We start from the raw sequence: 6440 nt of genomic DNA on the forward strand, positions 1-6440 counted from the left end.
AATATTTATAAAGTAAAGTAAGTAAAATTTATGTAGGATTAGTAGCTCCTAACTAGTAGAACTTTATCTTAAATAAAAGTCTTGTAAAATATTTAAGTAAAGTATAAAGTAAGTACTTAGGTAAAGTACTGCCTTATAAAATACTTAGAAAGGTATTACTTTTTTCAAGTATTTTTAGTAGGCGACCGCGTGGGTAAAGTTAAAATTTACCTTACTTTTAAAAGGAATAATACTTATATAAGACCTCTTCCTCTCCTAACTTATTTCTTTTCTTCTTCCTCTCTCTATCCCCGCGTATTATACTAATATTAGGTACACGGTTCTATAGTTTACTAATCTATTATTAATTCCTTGCTTTATATTACTTATTTCCTTCTACAGGTATTATTTCTATCACTCGCGAGTAATACCTTACTTATTTCCTAGTAATTACCTTACTTCTATAATTACCTTACTTATATCTTAGTAATTACCTCGCTTCTATAATTACCTTGCCTATTTCTTAGTAATTACCTTACTTCTATAATTACCTTGCTTATTTCTTATTTTATAAAGGTATTAGCTAACCTTAAGTAGTCCGCGAATATAATAATAGCTACTCTTGCTCCTGTCTTCCCTGCTTTTAGTATTTTTCTTACTACTTAATAAGGGTTAAACCTTTTAAATAGCCTGTTAACTCTCGAGCATAGCTATTTAGTAATATAACCATAGGCTAATATTATTAACTGCCTTCCTCCCTAGATTATAACACACGGGATACTTATAATTATTATAATAAATATTTATTACTAGCCTGCAGCTTAGGTAAGTATTTTATTAAGCTTTATAAAACTTTATAAAAGGACTTTTAATAAGTAAAGCTAACTTCTAACTAGCTACCTACTAATCTTCTTATTATAACTCTCCCTAGTCCCGCGGGCTTACTCCTAAGAGCTGCCTAGAATATACTACTTCTAGTAGCTGTGTCTATTAATAACTAGGCTACGGCTTAGCTTATTAATTATCCTAGTATATAAGATAACTAGCTATAAATTATACTACCTAGTTTAATACCTGCTACCGCGGTCATGCTATTAGGTTTAGCTTCTTAAACAGGACTTAAGCCCCTATCTTTCTAGAAACACGCGTAGATCTTTGCCCTAGTATATTAATATATTTATTTTTATAGTAAATTATTTACTAACTAGCTTATTAAATAATATTAAACTTATAAGGCTATTTTTATTACTTGTGCTAGCTATAAACCACTACCTAGAAATAAGTATATAAAATATATTTTATTATTCGCGGGTATTATAAGGCGTAGGCCTATATTCGCGGAATATATTTCTAGTAGGATTAGGTAGAAGTATAATAACTACCTTTATTATAATATTTCTTACTTACTTGCGTAGTAAGAACTAGGTATTAGTCTAACTTTACCTAGGTATTATATAGGCTTATTAGTATGTTTTTAATTAAGAATAATCTAATAAGAGGAGCCTTACTTTTATAAATAAAGCTCTATTATTAGATTTAGGTACCTTATATATTATATCTCTTACTAAAGTATATAATAGGCCTATAATACTCCCTAAGCTTATAATAATACTAGTTACTAACCTGCTAGTATAACTATATATAATAATAATACCTTGCCCTGCTTGTGCTTTTTATTTTTAGGTATTTATTTATAGAGTTTATTTTAGGCCGGGTATATAAATATTCTTAGTAGCCTAGTTTTTTATCTTTTCACGGTATTATTACTATAAAATTTAAAGGTTTTTCTACTACTTTAACTTTTTTTATAAATTTCTTAAATATTTGTAAATACTTTAAGTAGCTCGCAGGCTCTTATATAATATTATTCTTACCTAGCTTATATCTTTTTTATTTAACTTAGTATAGCTATCTATAATTATTCTTATTTTTTTCCCTTGCGAGAATAGCTTTAGGTATATAACAACTATTATCTACCTTTATAAGGCGTATAGGGAACTATTTTATAAAATTAACTCCTTTTATTTTCTAATACTCGCGAAGTGTTAAAATATAGAAGATATTATAAATATCTAGCCTCGCGGGCAAGTCTAAATAGTACATATTTTATCTAATATATTTAATAACTTGCCAAGCTCTATAAAATAATATATCTAGCTTGCGAGATAGTCGCGCTAAAGGCTAGTTCTTTATACTAACTTATATATACTTGCTAACCTTAAAGGTCTTAGAAATATACTTCTTATTATAATACTTTTTTTAGTACTCGCGAGCCTTTTCTAAAGCCTTAATAGTATCTTCGTGGATCCCTTATAACTAAGCTATATAATTTATAGTACTTTTTTTTATAATATCCTAGATATCTAGTTAGGTATCTAGCGCAAGTATATAAGGGTACTTACTTATTTTTATATAAAATAAAGTAGTACTTATTAATACCTACTCTAAGTTATTATATATAAACTCCGCGAGTAGTAAGAAATTAACCTAGTTATCCTAGTTAAAGTTAATATAACTTCGCAGGTACTATTCTAAGATATTATTTAAGTATTTTATCTAGCTATCTATCTATAGATAGTACGCAGTACTTAATAACTACTTAATCTTAAGATAGTATATTAAGTTAGACTAGAACCCTAATATAAAGACTAATCTATAGTCTATTATAATATTCGCGGGTATTTTATATAAGTAAATTACTTTATAAAGTATTATCTCTGTAAGCTATACTCCCTTAATTATCTTGCGAACTAGGATAAAATAAGCTATCTTGCTTAAATAATCTATAATAATAAGAATTATATTATATAATTATTAGTTAAGATCCGCGATTCCCGCGCTAGCTAGTAAATTAGTAATAAAATCTATACTAATTTATTTTAATATTCTTGCGGGGACTAGCAAGGGCTATAGCAAGCCCTGCTACTTATTATACTTAATCCTTATACTTAAGTATATTACGCAGCTCTAATAATATTCCTTAATAAACTTATATATATGTGGTTATTAGAATTATTAATAAACAAGCTTTTAAGTTTTTTTTTAAAATAAAGTATCCTACTAAAAAATTATTATAAAGCTTTGTAAGTATCTTAAGACGTAGGAAATACTAGTTTAGGATATATATCTTTCCTTTATAATAGAATATATTATTCTTATTTAACTAGAGGCTTAGCTCTAATCTACTTTTTTTAAATATAATATACTTAGTATTAGGATTTGCTAGGCCTTTTATAAATATCTTATATAATAAGGTTATTTTCTAGTAGTATTAGAAGCTTCTCTAGTAACTTAATAAAAAAGTCCTCGCGAAATAGTTCTTTATTATGCGAGATATACTAGGCTATTACTTGTATAGTTTAATACTACCTAGTATTAGATTTATTAACTATTATGATCCTTATAACTAGTCCCTTACCTAACTCTTATAATATAAGTATTTATTTTAAAGCTAGTGCTGTGGTTATAACCTACTTTATAAATAAGCTAAGCTAATTTTATAGTTTACTAAAGGTATACTTTTAGTACTCTAGCTTATCTTTATAATAAGTAGATTTTATATAGTCTACCTTGCGTGATAGGCTATTTACTAGGTTAAGCTTACCTGCCTAATAGACTATCTTAAATCTAAATCCTACTAAAAACTAGGACTAATAAATTTATATTTGCGAGAGAGCTTTAGTCTACAACTAGAAGTTTTATAATATTTTATAATTTATAATAACTTTTATTTCCTTGTAACTACCCTCTAGGTAGTGCTACTACTCGCAGAATAATTTTATAATAGCTAGAAGTTCTTGCTTACTAATACTATAATTACGCTTAATAATAGTTATTTTTCTAGAAAAGAATATTACTAGGTACCGCGCGCTATTTTTTTATAGCTAGGTTAATATATTATAAACTACCCGGCCGGAAGTATTACTTTTTAATTATATAAGAAAGAACTTATTCTAATAAGTTAGCTTTATTATTTTATAAAAAACTTTTTTAATCTTCTAGAATAATTCGCGAGCTTTATTTATTATAATATTTTTAGGACTCTTAATAAGCCGCGGGGTATTTTACTTACTAGACTTCCTTAATAAATCTATAAGTAAAGCTATAAAATAAGAGTACTTTTTTATAAAATATTAGTACTAATTCGCGAAGCTAATAAATATAAGAATATTATAAGTAGTCTTAGGTATAGGCTATTTTATAATAGTACTTACTTATAAGGGTTCTATCTTAATATTCTCTAATATAATTATATACCTAAAAAAGTTAATCTTAATTATTATAAAGCTATATTTACTTTGCTTATAATATAGACTTGTCTTATATAATTTATTAAAAACTTCTTTTACTTATTAATAATATTCCTCTAGTATCTGCGAGAATATAATTATATTATCTAGGTATATAATAATATATATGTTTAGGATATTATAGAATACCTAGTTCGCAAACTTTTAGAATACTATAAGGGTGTTTATTAAACTAAATAGTATTATATAATATTTATATAACCTGTATTTTATCTAGAAAGCTGTCTTCTACTCGTGCCTATAAGTAATATAAATCTAATTAAATATATTATAAAGGTTAAATTAACTAAACTACTTAGCCCTACTAAGTCTCCTAATTATCTTGTTTATTAATAGTAATAGATACTAGTTCTTGATAGTAATAGTATTTAGCTTATAATAATCCGCGTATATATAGATACTACTATCCTTCTTTAATATATAAAGTAATAGTACTTTTATAGGTAACTTAGATAATTAGATCTACCCCTTTATAAGTATTATTAAGATATACTCGCGAATAGCTAGTACTTTATAAGAAAAGTAATTATATAAGAGGCTAAATAGTAATTTCTTACTTTTTTCTAATTTAATCTACAAGTTAACTTTTTTATAATATAAAAGTAATTCCTCTAATTTGTGGTCTAAGAAGATATTTATAAATTTATAATATTACTTAGGAATATCTTTTACTAATAGTTTGTCTATTTAGATTATACTAACCTAAAGAACTTATATCTATAATAAATTATAAGTAGTACCTATCTCTTCCGTAGTAACTATAAAAATATTTAAGAGGGAATTATTATAAAAGTTCAGGATCTTATCTACTTAGTAGGTCTCTAGATCATGGAGTTCTATTTAAATAATATCTAAGAAAAGCTCTAGAATATCTAGCAAGAATATAGCTAGCTTATAAAAAATTTTCTAAACTTTATAAAAATCCTTAAACTTTATCTTAGCTTTTACTACTTTTTTATTCTAGAATTCCTAGTTATTTACTATTAATATATAAACCTATTATAATAATATCTTTTAGCCTGCTTGCTTTGCTAGTATTGCGGGTATAATATTTATTATACTACTACTATTTACTAATACTCGCGTGATATAAATAATACTATTACTAAGCTTAACTAAGGTAGGAAGCTATTTCTACTCCGCGAATAGCTTAGTACTAGTAGGTAAAACCTTAGGTTTCCCTATTAAAGTATTAACTATAGCTACCTCTAGTAAAGGAGCTTAATAAAAATACTTAATAAAAGGAGTACTAAAGTACTTTTATAAAGGACTAACTATAGTTACCTCTAGTAAAGGAGCTTAGTAAAAATACTTATTTAAAGCCTCCTTAAATCTTTAGTCTTTTATATAAGTATAAATAGTAAGGTCTTCTTATATAAAGGATTAACCTTCTTTTTACACGGGGTAATCCCTTGCCTAGTACCTATTCTTATAGTACTTATAATAAATATTTTAATCCCTAAATTTTTTTTTACAGGATCTTACTTAGTTAGTAAGTAATTTAGAATATTTATTTTATAAATCTTAGTTCCTAATAGGACTACTAGGTAACCCTTATAAATATCCTTCTAAAAAGTAGGAACTATTATATTTATTGCTACTATTCTATTTCCTTACAGGCTAGGGCTATTATTATTTAATTTTCACGAGCTATTATTAGTACTAGCGCGGATTAGAGGTTAAAGCTTAATAGCTATATTTACAAGGTCTTATTATTTATATAATATTTCTAGCTATTTATAAAGTTACTATCAAGTCTTATAAAATAATAATTTATAGAATATATAAAGCTAAATTAGCTTAGGGTCTTTTATATCCTTACTTAATTTACTAATTATCTTATTAAACTACTTAAGGTATATAAATTTAGTCTCCTTATTAGGCCTTATACAAGCATAAAAAATAATAAATTATAATTCCTAAAGTCTATTTTATAGGTTTCCTAGTTACTTTTTAAGAAAGTTATATAAATTATCCTAACCTTTTTTATAATATTCGCGCGAGCTTTTATCTCTTTATAAAGTAATAAGTATATTATCTAGGTAAAGTATTATATAGTCTACCTTATCCTTTTTATTAAACTAGTTTATCTTCACGAGTATGTTTATCTAGTTATAGAATATCTAGTAGTTAATATAATTAGTAGTTAAG

The sequence above is a fragment of the Aspergillus karnatakaensis genome, assembly GCF_047715665.1.
Source record: "Aspergillus karnatakaensis strain CBS 102800 unplaced genomic scaffold BJY04scaffold_110, whole genome shotgun sequence".
Classification (NCBI taxonomy): Eukaryota; Fungi; Ascomycota; class Eurotiomycetes; order Eurotiales; family Aspergillaceae; genus Aspergillus; species Aspergillus karnatakaensis.